Here is a 21,594-nt window from a genome sequence, read left to right as displayed (position 1 = left end):
AAGCCGTGACTCCCCCCCCCCACACACACCCTTTCATGTGGTGATGTGGCTAATTTGTTTTTTATAATGGCCGCAAGGGGGGGCACTCGAGCAGAAAATGGAAGAATGACACCAGTGGACTATATGTGCCGAGGAAGTGACTTTTACCGGGCCTCTTAGCGCTGCGCTAGCGTGTTGCTGCTGTGTTACTGGTTTGTCTCAGTGATATTTACCGGTAAGTTTTATTTTAACCGGCCCTGTTAGCGTTAGCGCTAGCAGCACTAGCGTTAGCACGCCGCTAGCCCCACACTAGCGTTAAACTCCGTGTACCATCTTTCTTTGTAAATATCTTGTACTTCAATGTGGGTTTCAACGTGGGCACTTGCGGCTTTTACACAGCTGCGGCGTTTATATGTACCAAATGATATTTCCTTTACAACTCGGTGAGGCTTGTACAGGTAACCAGGTGTGCTCTGTAAGTTGGGAATTACGGTATATATAGGAGTAAGGGAAAAAACAATCGACTGAAAAACATTGGTCAAAATTCAGGTCTGTTTTATTTCCATTTCATTTTCCATCCATTTTCTCGGCCACCTATCCTCACAAGGGTCACGGAAGTGATGGAGCCTATCCCAGCTGTCAACGGGCAGGAGGCGGGGTACACCCTGAACTGGTCGCCAGCCAATCGCAGGGCACATCGAGACAAACAGCCACACTCACAAGCACACCTTTTGGCAATTTACAGTGTCCAATTAATGTTGCATGTTTTTGGGTTGTGGGAGAACATGTAAACTCCACACAGCGAGGGCCGGGATTGAACCCAGGTCCTCAGAACTGTGAGGCCAACGCTTTCCAGCTGAGCCACCGTGCTGCCGCATTTCATTTTCATGAGTCGAGAACAAAGTACATACCGTGTGTCACAAAGCTCGGATGTGAAGCTGGACCCAAACGCAGGACTCCGAGACGAGGGGATGATGTTACGCGTGGTTTATTCAAGGAACAGGGCCATACAAGGTGCAAGCAGTCCGAGAAGGCAGAGGTACAGAAACGCTAGGCCAGACGGGATCCAAAAGACATGCAGCGAGGTCTGATGACGAGAAGACAAACTATGAACTAGGACTTGACTATAAAACATAAACTAAGACAGGACTAAACTGTGGTGGCACAGAAACACTGGGACAAGGATCGCTGAACACTACACTACACTACACTACACTACACTACACTATTTTTAGTGGTGGAGATTCCTTCTGTCAGTGAATGCAACTCACTAACACCAATGCCGGCGCCAAAACTCCAACTTAAATACTTGGTCTCATCACAGTGCCTCACACAAACCAGCTGTGACCATTGACAGGCGTCAGTGATGAGACCGCCCAGAGCGGTTGCCAGGCCACGCCCATCTCGGCCGTGGTCCAGCTTGCTCATGCCACCGTTTTTGTTATACTCTACTTTACAAATACATGATACATACAATTACAATGCATACAATTAAAAAGTCAGTGTCCAATAATTTGTTCCCTTTGAATTAACAATATACAATACACCATTATGATGTCACACTATAGATAGAATATAGAACTATTGCAATCCCAGGACTGATATAATTCGATGTATTCCTGGCTATCGATGACTTACAATAAAACATTGTTATAAGCAACTCTTTAGAAGACAAAGAAAAGTATTTCACACCCTAAAATATACAAAGTCAGAGCGTACGGACTTCGCAAGTGTTATCGAGGTTTCCTTATGTTTCCCCTCATATGCAATTTTGGTTCATTCAAAGGCTCTTTCCCCCTTTTTGATGCCAGCAGTTTGATATTTGAAATGGAATATATTCCGGATGAGGGAAACTACGGGGAATTGGGCTGCCTCTCTGAAGCGCGCCATTATCTGCATTTTGGCTTTGAGGGAAATTAAGGAGGTCCCTGGACCTGTGCGACGGGACACAGTCAATCCTCGGGGCTTCGCTTTATTCATTTATTTTTAAACACAAAGTCACTTTAAGCAGGGGAGGAGGGGCTACAGACATGTTGGAGGGGTTGACAGTTCAGAGCACTTCATTAGGTACGTGTGTATACCGATGCGTATGGAATATCTTTGATTTTTTTTTTCTCTCCTTAATTTTGCCAGATAATGACTCCAAAAGTGAAATTGATGTCAGCAAATCAAAAAGTCATAAGAATTCAGCTCAGTGAGCAGGTAAAAGACTAGCTCCACGAATGTGCTTGACTTTTTCCATCCATCCATTATCTTAGACGCTTATCCTCACGAGGGTCTTGGGAGTGCTGAAGCCAAAAATACCTTTGGGCAGGAGGCCCGGAACTAGTTGCCAGCCAATCACAGGGCACATATAAAGAGACAACCGTTCCCACACACAGTCACGCCTACGGGCAATTTAGAATCGCCAATTAATCTTGACTTTTTCTTTACCTTTTATTAAAAATAGTTCCTTTTTCCACTCTAAAAATATTCCTGCAAAGACGTAGAAGAAGAATTTGCAGGATTCATTGAATTCACCTCACATATTTCACCTATTACAGGGATTTTTTTCTTTCTTTCCTTTTTTATGAAGCTAGTAATGTTGTGAAAACATTGAACATCCATCTATCTATTTTCTTTGCCGCTTATCCTCACGAGGGTCACGGGGAGTGCTGGAACCTATCCCAGCTGTCAATGGGCAGGAGGCGGAGTACACCCTGAACTGGTTGCCAGCCAATCGCAAGGCACATCGAGACAAACAGCATCACTTACAATCACACCTAGGGGCAATTTAGAGTGTCCAATTAATGTTGCATGTTTTTGGAATGTGGGAGGAAACCGGAGTGCCCGGAGGAAACCCACACAGGCATCGGGAGAACATGCAAACTCCACACGGGTTGATCCGGTTTTGTACCCGGGACCTCAGAACTGTGAGGCCAATGCTTTACCAGCTGAGCCACCGTGAACATTGAACATATTTGATGAGTTTTAATTGCATTTGTTTCCGTCGATCAGGGCAAGAATATATACCATAATTTCCGGCCTATAAGCCGTGACTTTTTTTCACACGCTTTCAACCCTGCTTTTTATGCCGTGATGCGGCTAATTTGAGCATTTTTTCTAACGGCCGCAAGGGTCACTCGAGCGGAAAAGGTAAGAGTGAGACTGGTGGAATATATGTGCCGTGGAAGTGACTTTTACTGGTCCGGAACTGTAAGCGCTGCGCTAACGTGTCACTGCCAAGTCTCAGTGATTTTTACCAGTATGTTTTTTTTTTTAATGCGTTTGTTAGTGCGTCGCTAGCGTTAGCACGGTGCTGGCGTTAGCATTAGCGTTAGCGTTAGCGCGGCGGCACTAGCGTTAAACTCTGTTTACCGTCTTTTTTTGTAAAGATCTCGTGTTTCAATGTGGGTACTTGCGGCAGGCTGGGAATTACGTTAAGTTGAAAAAATAAAACTATGTCATGTTGTCCATGTTTAATTTCCTTTTACTCCTACGAGGAGGCTCCTTGGAAGGCGGTCCCTCCCATAAGAGGTCCACGAACGCGAAACTTCGAAAGATTTCAATGAAGCTAGCGAGCATGTTTATGTAATGAGGTAAAAAGCCGGAGGAGGCCAACCTTGAGAAAATCCATCCTGATCAATCCGGCTGGAAAAAAGGCGGAACGTGGCTGATAAATTATGAATAAATTCGCTTCGATAGAAATGTTGCCTCTGATACAGTACATGGCCGAAGCCAGATGAGTGCGTGATTAAGAAAAGTAAACGATCTCGCCCTGCAGCTAATTGATCATCTGTTCATTTCCTAACGTTTGCCCGCACAATTACCCAAGCCTCATTTTAGCCACGTTATTGTTGTCCGAGTGGCATTTGTTTTTTGTCCAACCCTCCAAAAGCTCGTGGCAATTGACATTCCATAATTAATCAGCAAACATCTTTTGAATACTCGCCTGACATTTGGAGGGAGGGTAAAAAACTAAAAAAAAACATGCACCCATTCATTGGTGATGGCTTGATAGATCAGCAGTGAGGATGGTGATGCGTTCAAGAGCGTGTACCAGCCGCTCATTATGTTGCATTAGGCGGCGTTGCTGGGGGGGGGGGGGGCAAAGCTCAGCGGGACTGCACGGAATAATAAATGCGCCTTTGACCAACATCGTTGCATCAAGGTCTTGATGTTGATGGAGTACAACCACGGGGCAAGGTTTCCGAACAAACATGTTTATTACTGCGTTCCTTTACACGCCGGGGGAACAATGGGAATTGCATGGATATGTATTTACAAGAGTAACCTTCATATATTATACATTTATTTAATATACACAGTGTATAGTATTGGCATTATGTCATACAGCATTGCAAGTGCGACTTAACCAATGTGTTAGATGAGTATCTAATGTAAGTTTTTTTTTTTTTCCAGAGCTACTCTATACCAACAGCATTTTTAAAGGGCCACTGTCATGAAATGCATGATTTTTAGTATGTTATTAATGAATAAACGGCAGCCGGTATGGAGCCATCCATTTTTTCACTACAAAACATGATGGCTTTTTGTCACTCCCGCCATGAAAATCCTCTCGAGGGATTTGCTTTCCGCAAGAAGCAGGAAGTGACGTTGGAGGGAGTAGCGCACTTCAGCGGACTCGTATGTTTCTAATAGTGTTACCTGCGGGAAGGTAGCTCGTTGTTCCTTCGAGTTAGCCAAAAAGCCGGCTCGTTGCATTGCTGGATATTGCTCGAACACTCGGGAGGATGGATTTACCCTTCATACATTTCCAAGAGACCCGGTTCGTCGTGAAAAATGGATTGCACGGGTGCAAAGGACGAGAGCTTCGTGGGTTCCAAATGACAGGTAGGTGTGTATAGACCTACTAAAAAAAAAAATGGTTGGGGGGGCGTAGGACGTAATCCTTTCAGAACGTAACAAAAGATCCGTGTCCTTAAATCAGAAGTGTTAAATGTGCCGATGTGCCCGTCGGCGCCGTGTCCGCCGATCACGGCTTCGGCCGGGGTGGCTCATCTATGCCGCGCGGAGGTGGATCGGACGGGGAAGTGGTTTGGCCACATGCGGTTTGGCCGTGATCCGCATATCATCTAAATATGGCTCGAAACAGTTGGGTATTATTACCCCGGCCACTTGACTCGATTGTGAGATGTGAGATTGAAAAGAGCCTCCGCGTCCCACAGTAGGTGGGCGGATGAGCCGCCGCCGAAGCCGTGCCTCGCGGACGAGCATCCTGTCCCCGGGAGTCTGTTGTTAGTTAGAAGTGATCCGCATATCATCTAAATATGGCTCGGAACGATAGGGTAATATTGCTTTGGTCCCTTCACTCGATTGTGAGATGTTCTCTTCTTCGAAAAGACCTTTTGTGTCCCACAGTAGGGGCCACAGCGTGTTTTCAATAGCGAATGTTCGGGGTGACAAAACTGGCAGGAAATGCAGCCAATATGGTGACCTCTTGGATGTCGAATGACACTTCTCCAACTTTGCGCATGGATGACGCGCTCTCCGCTCATATTTATTTTTTCATATAGACATTGAAGTGAATAATGTTATATGTATTTTTCATTTCAATATCTATTTTAGAAAGTTTATAGGGATGACACTTAGGCTTTAAAGATACCGCTATCATTTTTAATAAATGTACAATGGTTAAGACACCATATATAAAAGGTTCAACTGAAATAGGATTATTTTATCAATTTTTATCCAAGTTACTTTTAGTGACGGAATGTCATGGATAGAATAAAATGGTGAATTTGAAATTATTTCCTTTGCAAAATGGGGGGACCTTGGTGTACATACTTTGCTGAACAAAATGTGTTAAACCGGCAATCAATGTGAGGTTTATGCACACAGCCACCCCAAAATAAACACCATTGATAATTCCACAACTATCGTGCTGCGGTTTGCGTCCCTCTTCTCCCCGTGTCTGTTCCGTCTCCCTCAACCTCAAATCGTTTTTTTTTTTGTCAAGGTTGCATTTTCAATAAGCATCCAAAATATAAAAAAAACCGCAGAGGGAGCATTTCAAACGCTCCTGTTGCACCGCAAAACTCTTCTAGCATAAAAAGGCACACGCATCCAACATCCTGCAAAATGCTTTAAAAAAAAAAGTGTAAGGGTAGAATATAAGTTTCAACTTGATCTCATGTTTTTACATTGAAAAAAATAGATTTCATTCAATAGGCTGCATTAAAGTCATGATAATGAAATGTATTTATATTGTTTGATTAGGACAAAGATGCAGAAAAAGACACAAAAACGCCATTCTCAGTCTACCCCCTAATAAATAAGTAACAGTAAATTTATCAATTTTATCAACAGGGATGCTAAAGGACAAGGTCCAAATAATAATCACTGCAACGCGACAAACACAACAGTCTATATCAGGAGTCGTGCAAAATCACATCAAAGCTGGGATAAACAACGCTAGAAAAACATTTCAACGTTTCAGTGAAGTTGGTAGAAAGTCGGCACGAACAAAAAACAAAAATTCCCAGCAAAGATGGAGACAAAAAAAAATAAATAAATCAGAAAGAACAACGAACAAAAGTTTGGACTGCGCGAACATGAAGCACAAGATGCTAACAACAACGGCGGCTTCAGGACCTGACGGGAGACGAGAGAAAGGATGGATGACTATTAATAGCACCACTGTGAGAAGTTCACATTACTGAGTAGAGTCTAATACGCTCAGTTGTCATCTGTCATGCATCTTTTTAACCGTTATGTACGATATATGATATATATGTACGATATAACATGTATGATATGAACGAGACAAAAATATCCATGCAACTATTCTGGGTTTTTTTTTTGGTTGAGGGTAACAAAACATTGTTCAAGAGCTAAACTCAAACACGCAAGACAATCTCCGTGTACTCAGAAGACCTTTCTTTCATATCATATTTATGCATCTACCGTATCCAAATCTACAGTCAGTATCTGATGTCAGGGCCGAAGATTTGTCTCAGGCAGTGCAACACATCTCCTCCGCGTCGAGTTTATCAGATTGTTGATTGCGGCCGGTCCACTCCTCTCCAACGACGGTGATGTGGGCAGGGACTGGAACACACTGTCGTACTGTAGATGCCGATTCAGGGCAATCCCAAATAGGAATCAGATACACGTGAGTAAAAAACCTACAAAAGTACAGGATGTCGGCAAAGGAAACGTGCTCACAACCACAGTTGTGACAGAAAATTTGAGACAAATTGGCCTTTTGTGTACATTTAAAAAGTCTTGGATCTTTCAGTTGAACTCGTGAAAAATTGGGGCAAAACCAAAAGTTTTGATTTTTGTTCAGTATAAGAAATGGTGTTTGTTAAATATAGGACAAAGAGGGCACTCAAAGATCATATTGCTGTCGACACCTCTGAGACTGGAGCCCACTCAGCACACAGGTGCCTTGCAGCATTTACGAAAACGCTTTGGAACAGAGGCTTATCGCTGGGAGGAAATCTCGGTTTGTTTCCTGACAAATGTTACATCTTTAGCGGCAAGCGCGTGTGCGACGGCGTGCGCGCGGCGTCGGGGTTTCGCCTACGCTGTCTTATTTGACATTGCCTGGAGGCGTGTCAGATGCCATGTTCGCACAAGTGGGGTCGAAGCATCAAACGCTGACGGATGGCTGCCTGAAACCGCAATGGCGGATTATGCTCCACAGTCTCCACTTTGCTGCCACCGTCCGATTTCATGTCTCTACCTGATATTTTTGGGGACAATTTTAACCCTGCAAGTAGACAAGAGACAGGAGAAGCACTTTAAAAACAATGAAAGATTCATCCATCCATTTTCTTAACTGCTTATACTCACAAGGGTCACAGGGAGTGCTGGAGCCTATCCCAGCTGTCAACGGGCAGGAGGCGGGGTACACCCTGAACTGGTTTCCCACCAATTGCAGGGCACATCAAGACAAACAACCGCACTCACAATCACACCTAGGGGCAATTTAGAGTGTCCAATTATTCATCTATCCATTCTCTTAGCTGCTTATCCTCATGACGGTCACGGGGAGTTCTGGTATCTATCCCACCTGTCAACGGGCAGGAGGCAGGGTACACCCTGAACTGGTTTCCCACCAATTGCAGGGCACATCAAAACAAACACCCGCACTCACAATCACACCTAGGGGCAATTTAGAGTGTCCAATTATTCATCTATCCATTCTCTTAGCTGCTTATCCTCATGACGGTCACGGGGAGTTCTGGAATCTATCCCACCTGTCAACGGGCAGGAGGCAGGGTACACCCTGAACTGGTTTCCAACCAATCGCAGGGCACATCAAGACAAAGAGCCGCACCCACAACCACACCTAGGGGCAATTTAGAGTCTCCAAGTATCCATCCATCCATTTTCTTAGCTGCTTATCCTCACAAGGGTCACAGGGAGTGCTGGAGCCTATCCTAGCTGTCAACGGGCAGGAGGCGGGGTACACCCTGAACTGGTTGCCAGGGAATCGCAGGGCACGTGTCCAATTAATGCTAATGAAAGATGTACAATTTTAATAATAACTTCCGTACAAAGGGATACAATCCTGAGGACTCCTTTCTAGCCACCGACATAAGCAAGCAGTTATCATCTGCCATATCCAGCTAGCGCCCAGAGCCAACCACAGACATGTTGCTTTGTCTCACAGCTGCCTGGTGGCCGCGGACTTCATTTTGGCGACCCGTGCCTTGGATGATTAACCCTTTGAACTGTCACCATCCCCTCGGACTAGCGCTCGTCTTTCAGCACAAACTTCTTAAAGTATGCGAAGCTAATCGTTTTACCGAGAGAACCCGAAAAGGTCCAGTTGCAATCAATTCAGTGCCCACACTGAGCGGGATAAATGAGAATATTCACACGCATTTATCAATGTTGTAGTTACCAAAGACCACTTAGTGTAACCGTGCGAGTAAAAACCCGTGGCAAAGAAGACATCGTATATTTCAGGGACTTGTTTGTGGAGGTCTTTGCTCGAGTTTGCCGACTGCACAGTGGGGCGTATTTCAATAATTCAATATTGACAAATGACGAGATTTATTTGCTACTGTGGGGTTGTAAACACATCACTGCTGCTGCGTCCCCATTCAATTTTTTTTTAAAAGCCCAACGCTGATTTGAGATGTAATGCAAAGCATAAAGCATTTAAAATCTCGAGCTTCCACTATATAAAATCAGCACCTCGTGTTGTCTCATGATGGGAAAGTCTTTTAATTCCGCTCGACAAATCGGTTGGGAATGCGATAGCCCATCATCGGCTTCCATTTACTCGCAAATGAATCTTTTTCTCCTCTCCGATCGCTTCCCCAGATGTGTCGTCACTGCACCTGTCGAGAAAGGTTTTATTTCCCACAGAACTCCACATCAAACATTTCATATCGCGCAAAATGAGAGCGTGTCACCCCATGCGGGATTCAGAGTGTCTCCTTCATGTGTGCGCAGTCGCGATTTCCGGGGAGACGTGGGGGCAAACCTGCCCGGGTGAGTTCATCGAGTCGGTCGGCGGCTTTGGAGGGAGACCGCACACGCTAAGCGCCGCAGCTGAAAATGGCCCCTTCCAAAAATAACACCAACATTAATCCGCGATCGCTGTCATATCTCTTATGCAGAGCGTATCACCTGTGACTTTATATTCCAGTCGAGCAGACTTCAAACAGCATTTGACTGGCGCTGGAAGATCCTTTGAAAAACTGTTTTTGCGTGCAAGGAAGCTTTCCCTGAAATCAGGTTACGGTGTTGTTATTAATTGCTATTGCAAAAGATGAGAGGTGAAATTAAATAAATGCAAGAATTCTCATTTGAAGTCGGGAAGTGTTGGAAAAGTTAATCAGTGGTGCCTCGGTTCTCGACCACAATCGGTTCCGGAAGGCGGTTCGGGAACCGATTTGTCCGAAAACCGAATCAACCGCGAGTTATGTTATTTCCGGGTTTTGTTAGGGGCGTTCGAGTACCGATTTTTGTTCGAAAACCGAAGCAAAAGAATCCCGAAATTTTCGTTCGAAAACCGATTTGTTCGAAAAACGAGACGTTCGGAAAACGAGGTACCACTGCATTTGGAGAAAGAAAATATTATGCAACTGGATAGCGGAATTTATGAACCCATATGTACATTTTCCATGCACAACACAAAGACCTTCCTCATAGTCATTTTCTATATCAAATCGCAAATTAAAAATCTTTACGAAATGAGACCAAATTGTAGATATTTAGAGAAATAATTCATTTTCAAATCTGCATTTTACAAGAAAAGTATTATATATAAAAGATAAATACATTTGTGTCTTTTCCTGTTAGATATAGGTTTCACACAAAAAAATTCTCTCATGGGATCTTATACCTAATAAAAAAAAATCACTTAATTTTTGTAATGTTATATTTTATTTTTTTCTTGGGTAAAAAAAAAATCTCCTTAACTTGTAACTGTACCATTGTTTTTTTTTTTTTTCTGCTTTGACCCTGATGCTCCTTCACAGATGATCTCATCCCATTCAGAAACCCAAAAGCTGAGGAGGGGGGGGGGGGCGGAATGTTTTGCTTCTTCTGTAAATAAATATGAAAGAATGGCCTCCTCCTTGTTATTATAGAAGCGTTCCATCAAATGTGAGACCGCAAAAAAAAAACAATTTACACTTTGGAGGGATTTCTGTGATGGCTTTGGCTTGATTCTCCATCTGTCATTCACAAAATATTTGCAGTGTTTGTGGCAATACAAACCACTTCCTGTTTTGTGCCCACCCCCCTCCCCCCCCCAAAGTAACCCATGCCTGGTGCATAAGCGACAGCAAAAGCGCAGATGGTACATTGTGGATTTTTTATACCGTTTAACACTGCTGGAGCACAAAAAAAAAAAAAAAAAAAAAAAAAAGATTCCCCTCAGTGGTTTGCCTGGTGTGGCCTCTGCAGATCCAAACACGAGATTGTAAGAATTTAATCCCCATTCATCTGCTCCAAATCCATTAAGAGAGGGAGATATGCTATTCTCATGTAACACCCGAATACACACTGTGCCTCATTTGCACCGATGAGAACCGGAGTGGGCTAACTCCATTTTTTGGGTCATTTTGCAGGAGAGTGATTATAAATCACGAAAAGATTTGTGCAATAGCGGTCTATGTCCTTATTATTCTTTTCCTTTCGCCTTGTCCCATTCGGGGTTGGCACAGTCCGTAATTTTTTTCCATCTAAGCCTATCTCGTGCGTCTTCCCTGGTAGCTCCATCATTACCATCCTCCTACCAATTTCCTCACTCTCTCGCCTCTGAACATGTTCAAACCATCGAAGTCTGCTCTCTCGAACCATGTCTCCAAAACATCCAACTTCGGCTGTCCCTCTAATGAGCTCGTTTCTAATCCTATCCAACCTGCTCACTCCGAGCGAGAGCCTCAACATCTTCATTTCTACTTCCTGTTGTCTCTTCAGTGCCACCGTCTCTAATCCGTACTTCATGCCCGCCCTCTCAACTGTTTTATAAACATGGCCCTTCATCCTAGCGGAGACTCTTCTGTCACATAGAACACCAGACACCTTCTGCCAACTGTTCCACGCTGCTTGGACCTATTTCTTCACTTCCTTACTACCCTCACCATTGCTCTGGATTGTTGACCCCAAGTATTTGAAGTTGTCAACGCTCGCCATCTCTTCTCCCTGTCGCCTCATTCTTCCCCCTCCACCCCTCTCATTCTGTCACGACCCATCGAAACGGAGGAGGACCCAAATGCAGGACTCCGGAGACGCAGTGGCAGTTTGGGAAAAAGTGTTTAGTCGGGGATCAGGCAGAGTGTCAAGTGGAGCAGCGGTAGTCAGGACGTTGGGCGTAGAGAGCAGGTCTGCAGGCAGGCAGGGGTCGGTATACGGGATATCGATCAGAGAATGCAGGAGTATCAAATACGTCAAGCTTACGGGTTCGGTCAGAGGACAGGCGAAGGTCGGTACTCCAGGGTTCACAATCAACTATACGGGAGTGCAGGAATGGGGCATGAGTTACGACGATCTGGCGAAGACCAGTCGTCCCCTGGGTCCTATAAATACAGGGGTTAATCAACGAGGATGAGGCGCAGGCGTGCGACTACTAATCAGCGCCGGTGTGCTGGGACCTGCCCAGCCAGGGCTGGACTGGGAGGACCAGGACACATTCACACAAATATTCTGTTTTACTTTAGCTAATCTTCGTTCCTCTCCTTTCCAGTGCGTGCCTCCATCTTTCTAATTGGTTCTCCACCTGCTCCCTGCTTTCACTGCATATGACAATATCATCTGCGAACATCATGGTCCAAGGGAATTCCAGTCTAAACTCATCTGTCAGCCCATCCATTATTACTGCAAACAGGAAGGGGCTCAGGGCGGATCCCTGATGCAGTCCTATCTCCACATTAAATACTTCTGACATACCTACGCACATCTCACCCCTGTTCTGCTGCCCACATACATGTCCTGTACTATTCTAACATATTTCTCCGCCACCCCAGACTTCCGCATGCAGTACCGCAGTCCCTCTCTTGGTACTCTGTCATAGGCTTTCTTCTTTCTTCTATGTCCAAATCTATCAATTTTTCATGAAAGATGATGCATGCAGTGGAATTCAAATTGTTCTGACAAACAAGGCAAGTACTGCCATACTCAACAGGAGCTGACTCGTGATATTAAACGTACAATTGTTTACGTTGGCACTACTCGGACGGAACAAGCCGTACAAAAATGATGACTGAATAATGAGCCAAATGGGACGACTGGTGAGTTATTATCTGATCATATGTTGCAGCGCGTTCAGGTAGATTTCCATTAGCGAGGGCAGCTGCCTCCTCATGTCCGTTCAGGATGGTGACAGCGGCAACCGCGAAATAATATTTTCATTGATTGCTTAGATTATTGAACACGAGTGTGCAGCCGCACATGCGTCTACTTTCAACATTGACGTCGGCGTACGGATAATCTACTGTGAGATATGTTTTTATCCCGCGCCTAAACTGCGGCTTTATTCTTCAGACAAATGACCCATGAGAATGCCGTTTAAAAAAAGAAATGAAACATTGAAGGAAAAATGTACTTTTTAATGACTGATCCATAAAAGGTTTCGTCTCTGGAATGACTGTCCAGCGATCAAGTGTGAAATTAAATATTTCCCGTCTCTTTCTGAAAGGGTGCCGACACACCTGCTTCTAATGTCTAACGCTCTTTTAGCATCCATAAATACATATATACGGATGTTACACTCGGATTATATTTCAGTATTCATTTTTGACTGGCCGGGATTTGATTTTAAGGAGGTCCCTTCGCTACATTCTGTATGTGAGCAGATGGCGTGGCGGGCTACGCTGAAGTAAAAAAATGATGATGAATGATGATAGTACGGAGAGGTGAGAGATTGAACTAGTAACCCAAATCCCGGCGTGGCGAGTAGTAGTACGTGCTAACTGAGCGGATGGAATCGGCTGATTTTGAAATAGCAACACTTTCTGAGGATTAGGTCTGATTAAATCATATTTCTAATGTCTTACAGTACTGCGACTCAGTAAACAAAATAATATATGTATATAAAGATACTGTATGTATAAAATTGTATTACTTTTGTGTCACTCAGCATTATTACATTTGAGTGACTACAGACAATTTGGGAAAAATACGCCGTTCATTCTTTTGATAGGTGAAAAATAATCCATCCATCCATTTTCTGTGCCGCTTATCCTCACGAGGGTCACGGGGAGTGCTGGGGCCTATCACAGCCGTCGATGGGCAGGAGGCGGGTTACACCCTGAACTGGTTGCCAGCCAATCGCAGGGCACATCGAGACAAACAGGTGCACTGACAATCACATCTAGGGGTAATTTATAGTGTATAATTATCCATCCATCCATCCATCCATCCATCCATCTTCTTAGCCGCTTATCCTAACAAGGGTCACAGGGAGTGCTGGAGCCTATCCAAGCTGTCTGCAGGCAGGAGGCGGAGTACACCCTGAACTGGTCGCCAGCCAATCACAGGGCACATCAAGACAAACAGCTGCACTCACAACCACACCTCGGGGCAATTTAGATGTGTGCCAGCCAATCGCAAGGCACATAGAGAGAAACAGTCGCAATCATAATCACACCTAGGGACAATTTAGAGTGTCCAATTAATGTTGCATGTTTTTGGGATGCGGGAGGAAAACAGAGTGCCTGGAGAAAACCCACGTAGGCACGGGGGGAACACGCAAACTCCACACAGGGGGTTCCGGGATTGAACCCGGGACCTCACAACTGTGAACCCGGCGCTTTACCAGCTGACCCACCGTGCCGCTCACATGAAAGTTATGAACTAGTTTTGGAATCAGAAATCAACTATTGTTGATGTTTGGTCAGCCAAAAAATGCTTGCAATATCTCAATGTTATCATTTATGATATGATGATTTAAAATTTTTGTGCAGATATTAACAAGGATCATGGAAGTTGGCACACATGATTAACCTTCGCGGGCCACATAAAATCACGTGGTGGGCCGGATCTGGCCCCCGGGCCTTGAGTTTGACACCTGTGCCTTACAGTAGTGCAGCTCAGTAAAAAAAAAGAACATATATAAAGATACTGTATGTATTAAATAGCATTACTTTTGTGTCACAATTCTCTCAATATACTACACTTGAGTGACAACTTGGGAAAACACACCGTTCATTCTTCTGATAGGTGAAAAATATCACAAAAATAGTCTACCTATAAATTCTCAATTTTTACTATTAAATATTCTATACCAAGTTAGAAACGCTCTCTTAAAAAAAAAATAGTTTGCATGAATCCATTGATCCAGTTTCTACATTGACACTCGTGTGCAATTTATTGTTTTCAATTAACATAACGTGCAGGTTTTTGGAGGGAGCCGGAATATCCCGAGAAAATAAGCAAAACAATTTCTTCAATTTGACTGCGAGGCAGAAGTTCTTAACGCGAGGTCACCTTGCTCCGTGATGATTTTCCTTGAAATGCAAAAATCTCATAACTCAGATCCCCAAGCTGAGCAAAACGAATATATTTGAAGACGGTCCATCCCTGAGGAAATCCATACATAAGGATGCATATTTTGTTGCCGCGCTGACTTTTGGTCACAGAAAATGGCGAGAATTTACAGGTTAGGTAAGGTCAGAGAATCATAATCACGTGAATATGTATATACATGAAAAATTGACAACTATTTTTGAAACAAGAACTCTAGAAAAAGAGTTTGGATTTTGTAAGAACAACAAAAGATTTGCGCAAAATTGTACATCAATTTGCAATAAGCAGCACGATGGATCAGATGGTAAAGCGTTAGCCTCATAATTCTGAGGACCCGGATTCGATCCCGGCCCCGCCTGTGTGTTCCTCCCACATCCCAAAAACATGCAACATTAATTGGACGCTCCAAATTGCCCATGTGGCTGTTTGTCTCCATGTGGTCTGCGATTGTCTGGCGACCAGTTCAGGGTGTACCCTGCCTCCTCCCCGTTGAAAGCTGGGGTAGGCTCCATCACTCCCTGCGACCCTCGTGAGGATAAGCGGCTAAGGAAATGAATGGATAGATGAATTTGCAGTAATGGAACAGATTTGTTCAAGAAAAAATAAACTATACATGATGTGCTTTGTCAGGCTACATAAAACGAGGTGGCGACCTCGATCTCGCCCCCGTGACTCGTATTTGACCCCCCGTGCGATATGAGATTTATTGAACCGCTTTCATAATCAGACAGGGTGCTGTTTATTGGACAAACGGACGATGTTGACTTGGCAAGCATTTGAGTTTTCATCACACGCGGCCGGTGATGCAAATCTAACGGGGAATCAAAGCTAATTAATATTGCAAATAAATCACAATGAAAAGTCCTGACATTTTAATTGCCGCGCGCAAAGGCACACAAAGCGCGAGCGCAAATTTACTCGGATTCACATCTCACCCGACAAGCCGAGCAGTCAGCAAAACGTCCGGGCAGAATGAAAACTCCTCAGCGACCCGCGCCGGGAAAAACTAATTGTTTTCCGCGGCCCAATTCAAAGGCGCATTAGCATAAATGATGGAAGGGAGGCGGCGCGCCGCGCGCATGCTTAAAACCGCGGTTCACGCGGCGGTCGGGGATGGAGCGGGATAAGTGGCAGGGGTCACCTGATGGAGCGCGACCTCTGTCGCGGACAGGACGGGCGGCCGAAGTGCCGCCTCAGCAGGACGGCTGACACGCCGCTCTTATTTACTTCTTCGCTTTTTGAGTTTGTGGACATCGCCCCCGCCGAGACGCGGCAACATTGACGCGCGTGCAAGGTCCCCTCGAAATATTCAATTAGCTCGATAAGTCCCTCGAGGGCCCGACAGCCTCGTCTCCAACACTGAAATGAACAGTAATTAAATCAATACTAAAGCACTATCAGGAGTGTTCATATTTAACTTTTGGAGACAAAAGTGACTCATTCTCAAGTGTTTTGATTTTTTTCTCATTTTTTTTGTGATGGAAACATGGACAAAAAACAAAGAACACGATACGGAGCGGGGGCACAGTGACTCAGCTGGTAAAGCGTTGGCCTCGCAGTTCTGGGGTCCCGGGTTCAATCCCGGACCCGCCTGTGTGGAGTTTGCATGTTCTCCCCCGTGCCTGCGTGGGTTTTGTCCGGGTACTCCGGTTTCCTCCCACATCCCAAAAACATGCAACATTAATTGGACACTCTAAATTGCCCCAAGGTGTGATTGTGAGTGCGGCTGTTTGTCTCCATTTGGCCTGCGATTGGCTGGCGACCAGTTCAGGGTGTACCCCGCCTCCTGCCCGTTGCGATTGGGATAGGCTCCAGCACTCCTGTGACCCTTGTGAGGATAAGCGCCAAAGAAAATGGATGGATGGATGATTGGATGGACGATACAGAGCTAAAGGGATGGGGCAGGGGGCGTGAACCGATGAAGCCTACTCGAATGAGAGGCAAAATGTCTTCTCAGACGATCACAACAGTCCAGTTCCATGGTTGATATGGACTCTTCGATCCCGATCAGAATCCGGTTCGAAGCCCAGACCAGATAAAAAGCCATCTATCCATCCATCCATTTTCTTAGCCGCTTGTCCTCACAAGGGTCGCAGGAGTGCTGGAGCCTCTCCCGGCTCACGCAGGAATAGGGAGAACAAGCAAACTCCACATAGGAGGTGGCCAGGATTGGACCCTGGACCTCAGAACTGTGAGGCAAGACTTTACAGCTGGGCCACTATGCCACTCCAAAGCAAAACGTCCATCCCTCCATCCATTTTCTTTGCCGCTTATCCTCACAAGAGTCACGGTGAGTGCTGGGGCCTATCCCAGCAGTCAACGGGCAGGAGGCGGGGTACACCCTGAACTGGTCGCCAGCCAATCGCAGGGCACATAAAGACAAATAGCCCCACTCAGAATCACACCGAGGGGCAATTTACCCATCCCTCCATCCATTTTCTTTTCCGCTTATCCTCATGAGAGTCACGGGGAGTGCTGGAGCCTATCCCAGCTGTCAACGGGCAGGAGGCAGGGGACACCCTGAACTGGTTCCAAGCCAATCAAAGGGCACATCGAGACAAACAGCCGCACTCACATTCACACCTAGGGGCAATTTAGAGTGTCCAATTAATGTTTCATGTTTTTTGGAATGTGGGAGGAAACCGGAGTGCCCGGAGAAAACCCACGCAGGCACGGGGAGAACATCCAAACTCCACACAAAGCGGGGGCTGGGATCGAACCTTGTACCTCAGAACTGTTAGGCCAAAACCTTACGTGCCGCCCCAAATAAAATTTCCCACATAAATTGGAGTGAAATTTCATTTGGCGTCCAGTACAACTGGGAAAAAAAAACTACTGCAGGCTGCATCGTAGCTGCTTGTTCTCTCTCCTGATCAGAGCTTGTTTTTCCTCAAGCTGTTGCTTTCATAAACGTGTAACAACAATCATAACTGTTCCAGTAAAATATGGTTCACAGGTTTACACCAGATGGGAACTGATCACTTCAGTTTACCTAAGATTGATTGATTTTCCCTTGAAAAATGTTAGTCTCTACTCCCGCAAGTAGAAGACCCACCCGAGGTCGTCGCATTATTGAAATCAGAGCGCGGCAGAAATCGGGAGTGTAAAGGGTGCAATTCATTTTTTTTTAAGGCTATTTATATAAAAGTATGTCGCAAACATGCTATTAAGAGACTTGGGAATGATTTATATCTATAATTGTATATCTCCTTTAATTTTGTCCAAAATCAAGCTTCTTGCCGGGTTGCAAAAGTCACACCTGCTCGAAATCCCCCAAAATGAAACGTGGCTGACAACCTCGTAACCAAAACGCGTTCTTAGCATCCGATAAAGGCGAAAACGTCGACAAAGACGGCGGGATAAACAGAGGCTGCGGCAATCAGCTCGAGGTGACAGGCGGAAAGGCGTCCTTTTGAGTCGGTGTCCTTCCCCGGACGCGTCGCATTTATCTTGACTGTCAAAGGGAAGAGGACCTGATAATGAAAGGTGTACACCGCAGTGAGCATCTCTCACTCTGGTTCGTCGAAAACGTGCGCTCGACGGCCGGGAGGACGACTGACAGAGTACAGAATCTCCATATTTCGAAATATCACTCATTTAGGGTAAATATTACACCATTTCTGAATTGTGTCATATTGTCTCAAACTTATACAGTACTACATATACATTTGCTCTGGGGAATCTGTACATTTGCGTACTGAATCGGTCAGCGTAAGGTCACGGCCTTTGACCCCCCCCCCCTCAAAAAGATGAGATTGAGCATTTAACTTCATATTAATTGCTATGTAGAATTGCATTTTATCTATTAAATGTTTCACCAGAACAGCAGTGATTTTGTCAACCTTGAAAACGTCCAACAACACATATGTGATGAACATTTTGAAACATCCATCCATTTTCTTTGCCGCTTATCCTCACGACTACTTACTTTTGTGTCACTCAACAAACTACAGTTGAGTGACAGCAGACAATTTGGGAAAAATATGCCGTTCATTCTTCTGATAGTTGAAAAATAACGCATCGATCCATTTTCTTTGCCGCTTATCCTCACCAAGGTCGCGGGGAGTGCTGGAGCCAATTCCAGTTGTCAATGGGCAGGAGGTGGGGTACGCCCTGAACTGGTTGTCAGCCAATCGAAGGGCAAATTGAGACAAACAGTCGCACTCACAATCACACCTATGACCAATTTAGAGTGTCTAATTAATATTGCATGTTTTTGGGTTGTGGGAGGAAACCGGAGTGCCCAGAGAAAACACAGGTGGGTCCAGGATTGAAACCGGGACCTCAGAACTGTGAGGCCAACACTTTACCAGCCGAGCCATTAAGAGTAGAAAATATCTTTTAAAGAGGCTACGTGTACCATGATTTTTAACATCCATCCATCCATCCATTTTCTCTGCCGCTTATCCTCACGAGGGTCGCGGGAAGTGCTGGAGCATATCCGAGCTGTCAACGGGCATGAGGCACGGGACGCCCTGAACTGGTTGCCAGCCAATCGCAGGGCACATTGAGACAAACAGCTGCACTCACAATCACACCTATGGGCAATTTAGAGTGTCCAATTAATGTTGCATGTTTTGGGGATGTGGGAGGAAACCGGACTGCCCGGAGACAAACCCACGCAGGCGCGGGGAGAACATGCAACCTCCACACAGGCGGGTCTGGGATTGAACCCAGGACCTCAGAACCGTTAGGCCAGCGGTTTACCATTTTATCCACCATGCCGCCCATTTTGAAACGAAATCAAAATATTTATTCTGCAACGATCCATCATTTCAGCACCCCGTTGAAGACTAAATAATGATGCGCCAAGCACATCAGGAGAAACTCAACAATGCTTTTTTTATCACAGGTCCACTTGACCGTTGTAATGGTTTTCTGATTGGACTCCTCAAAAAGTGCATTAAACGGCTGCAGCTCATTCAGAATCCTGCAGTTCGGGTCCTGACCAGAACAAATTGCCCAGAGCACATTACTCCATTTCCTTCTCCATTTCGCAAGTCTTCACACTAACTCCCAGTGAACTTAAAATTTGATATTAAAGTTCTGCTCCCCGTCTACAAATTATTCAATGGTTTAAGTCCTGAATAGATAAAATAAAAAAATAACCTCCAATGACAAACTTGATTGAGCAGAGCCGCAGCGTGTGGTACACGCCGACATGACTTACCCACTTCGTACATCCCATGATGAAAATACTCAGCCTTCAATTTTTTTTTTTTTTTATTAGTTTGTTAAATTTTCATGATGACTGAGTGATTCTGATGAAGACACGATGCAGTTTTTATTCACATTGACCGGAAGCAGCTACAGGCTGGATTTAATTGCATGTTGCACAGCATTGTGTACAAATGCTTCTCTCTGCTGGACAACTGCATAACTACAATTGCAAGAACAGTGAAGACAGCGTTCTCATTATTTACCACTTTCTCATGCATGCCCTACCAATTATGATTCATTACGTTGAAACATTTTGTGGTACTGATTCCTGCATTAAGTAAGGCTGCAAATTTATGGATTCATTCAATTTGCACAGAACATACACAGTATAGATGACACTATTTTACAATAGCGACATCTGTGCCGTTTTCCCTTTCATAGCCACATACCTCATTTCATGAACTGTACTTGTACTAAAAATTATACTGCAATGACAAAAGTATTTCATGTACTGTACAAGCTCTGCTTGTAAGTAGGTTAGACTGTACAGCAGGCCCAGTGACCAAGGAAATCCTATAAATATGCACATATTTCTGTGCATAAAGCATACATCCCAGCATAATTATGTATTTTATACAAAGGATTATAGGCTGTACTATTTTTTTTCCGCCACAAAAACAACCTGTGATCTTCAGACCACGCAAACAGACAAACTAGGCCAACGTGTTCACATTGTATACTTTGTAATACTATGTACACAAAATATTTGAGTGATGTCATCTTCTGAGGCCAGTCAAGTGTAATATTTGTTTTTAACTTTTACCAACCCCCCCCGAAAAAGCAAAAGAATGAGATTACTATTTTCACATTTGATACATTTTAGAATTACTGTCACCCAGTTTTTCATAGCATTAAAAAAATGAAAATAAAAAAATGCATTTCAGAAGATTTAACCCATTCGTGGGCAGCGTCCCATTTTTGGGACCTCATGATTTTCACCCATTATTTCCTTCAATATATCAAAATGTGTTTTAATCTGAAGCCATAATTTGGTATCAAGAGAGGATAACTCATCGGTCAAAGTTAGCAGTTAAGATTTTTGGGAGATTATAAATTAGTTAAGTTATATAACAACCATAGATGAAAAAGAAGTTTTCCTTGATTGTGGCCTGTTAGGAGACTTTTATCTCTATAAGGCAAAAAAAATTGCCACCTCGCCCATGAATGGGTTAAATCAATTTTATCTTATACAGCAAAGGGTGTCAGGGTTTACGTTTTTTATTTTAGTGTTTCACAGATGTCTAAAAATTAGTAGAAAGGGGGAAAAAAAATGCACAAATGAGGCAATGGGCGGTCAATGAGCACTGTACATTTATTTCAATTTAAATGTCAACAAGCAAATATATGAGCTTCCTGTTCGCTTCGTTGGTCAAATTGCGCGCATCATCCAGCCACAGAAACAACACGTCGCTGAGCCGTTCCTCAGATGGAGCACTCCCAGTGTCGTCAACAGGCCGG

General features: G+C 44.4%; 1 protein-coding gene and 1 long non-coding RNA gene across 3 annotated transcripts in view; both read right to left on the bottom strand.

Moving 5' to 3' along the window:
- The window catches only part of LOC133511827 (glypican-6-like), a 103,828-nt gene extending 102,588 nt beyond the window's left edge, over positions 1-1,240 (bottom strand). For both annotated transcript variants that reach the window (XM_061840795.1, XM_061840796.1), the window contains exon 1: positions 891-1,240. The gene's annotated coding sequence lies outside the window, so the exon portion shown is untranslated. The remainder of the gene's footprint in view (positions 1-890) is intronic.
- Positions 1,241-9,365: 8,125 nt separating this feature from the next.
- LOC133512366 (uncharacterized) lies at positions 9,366-20,222 on the bottom strand. Its single transcript, XR_009798177.1, has 3 exons — positions 20,087-20,222; positions 9,571-9,668; positions 9,366-9,505 (listed from the first exon to the last, which is right to left on the bottom strand). It is a non-coding gene; the product is annotated as an uncharacterized LOC133512366 (long non-coding RNA).
- Positions 20,223-21,594: the final 1,372 nt, after the last annotated feature.

This window comes from Syngnathoides biaculeatus, chromosome 14 (genome assembly GCF_019802595.1).
Source record: "Syngnathoides biaculeatus isolate LvHL_M chromosome 14, ASM1980259v1, whole genome shotgun sequence".
NCBI lineage: Eukaryota > Metazoa > Chordata > Actinopteri > Syngnathiformes > Syngnathidae > Syngnathoides > Syngnathoides biaculeatus.
This window is presented reverse-complemented; position numbering and strand designations above follow the sequence as displayed.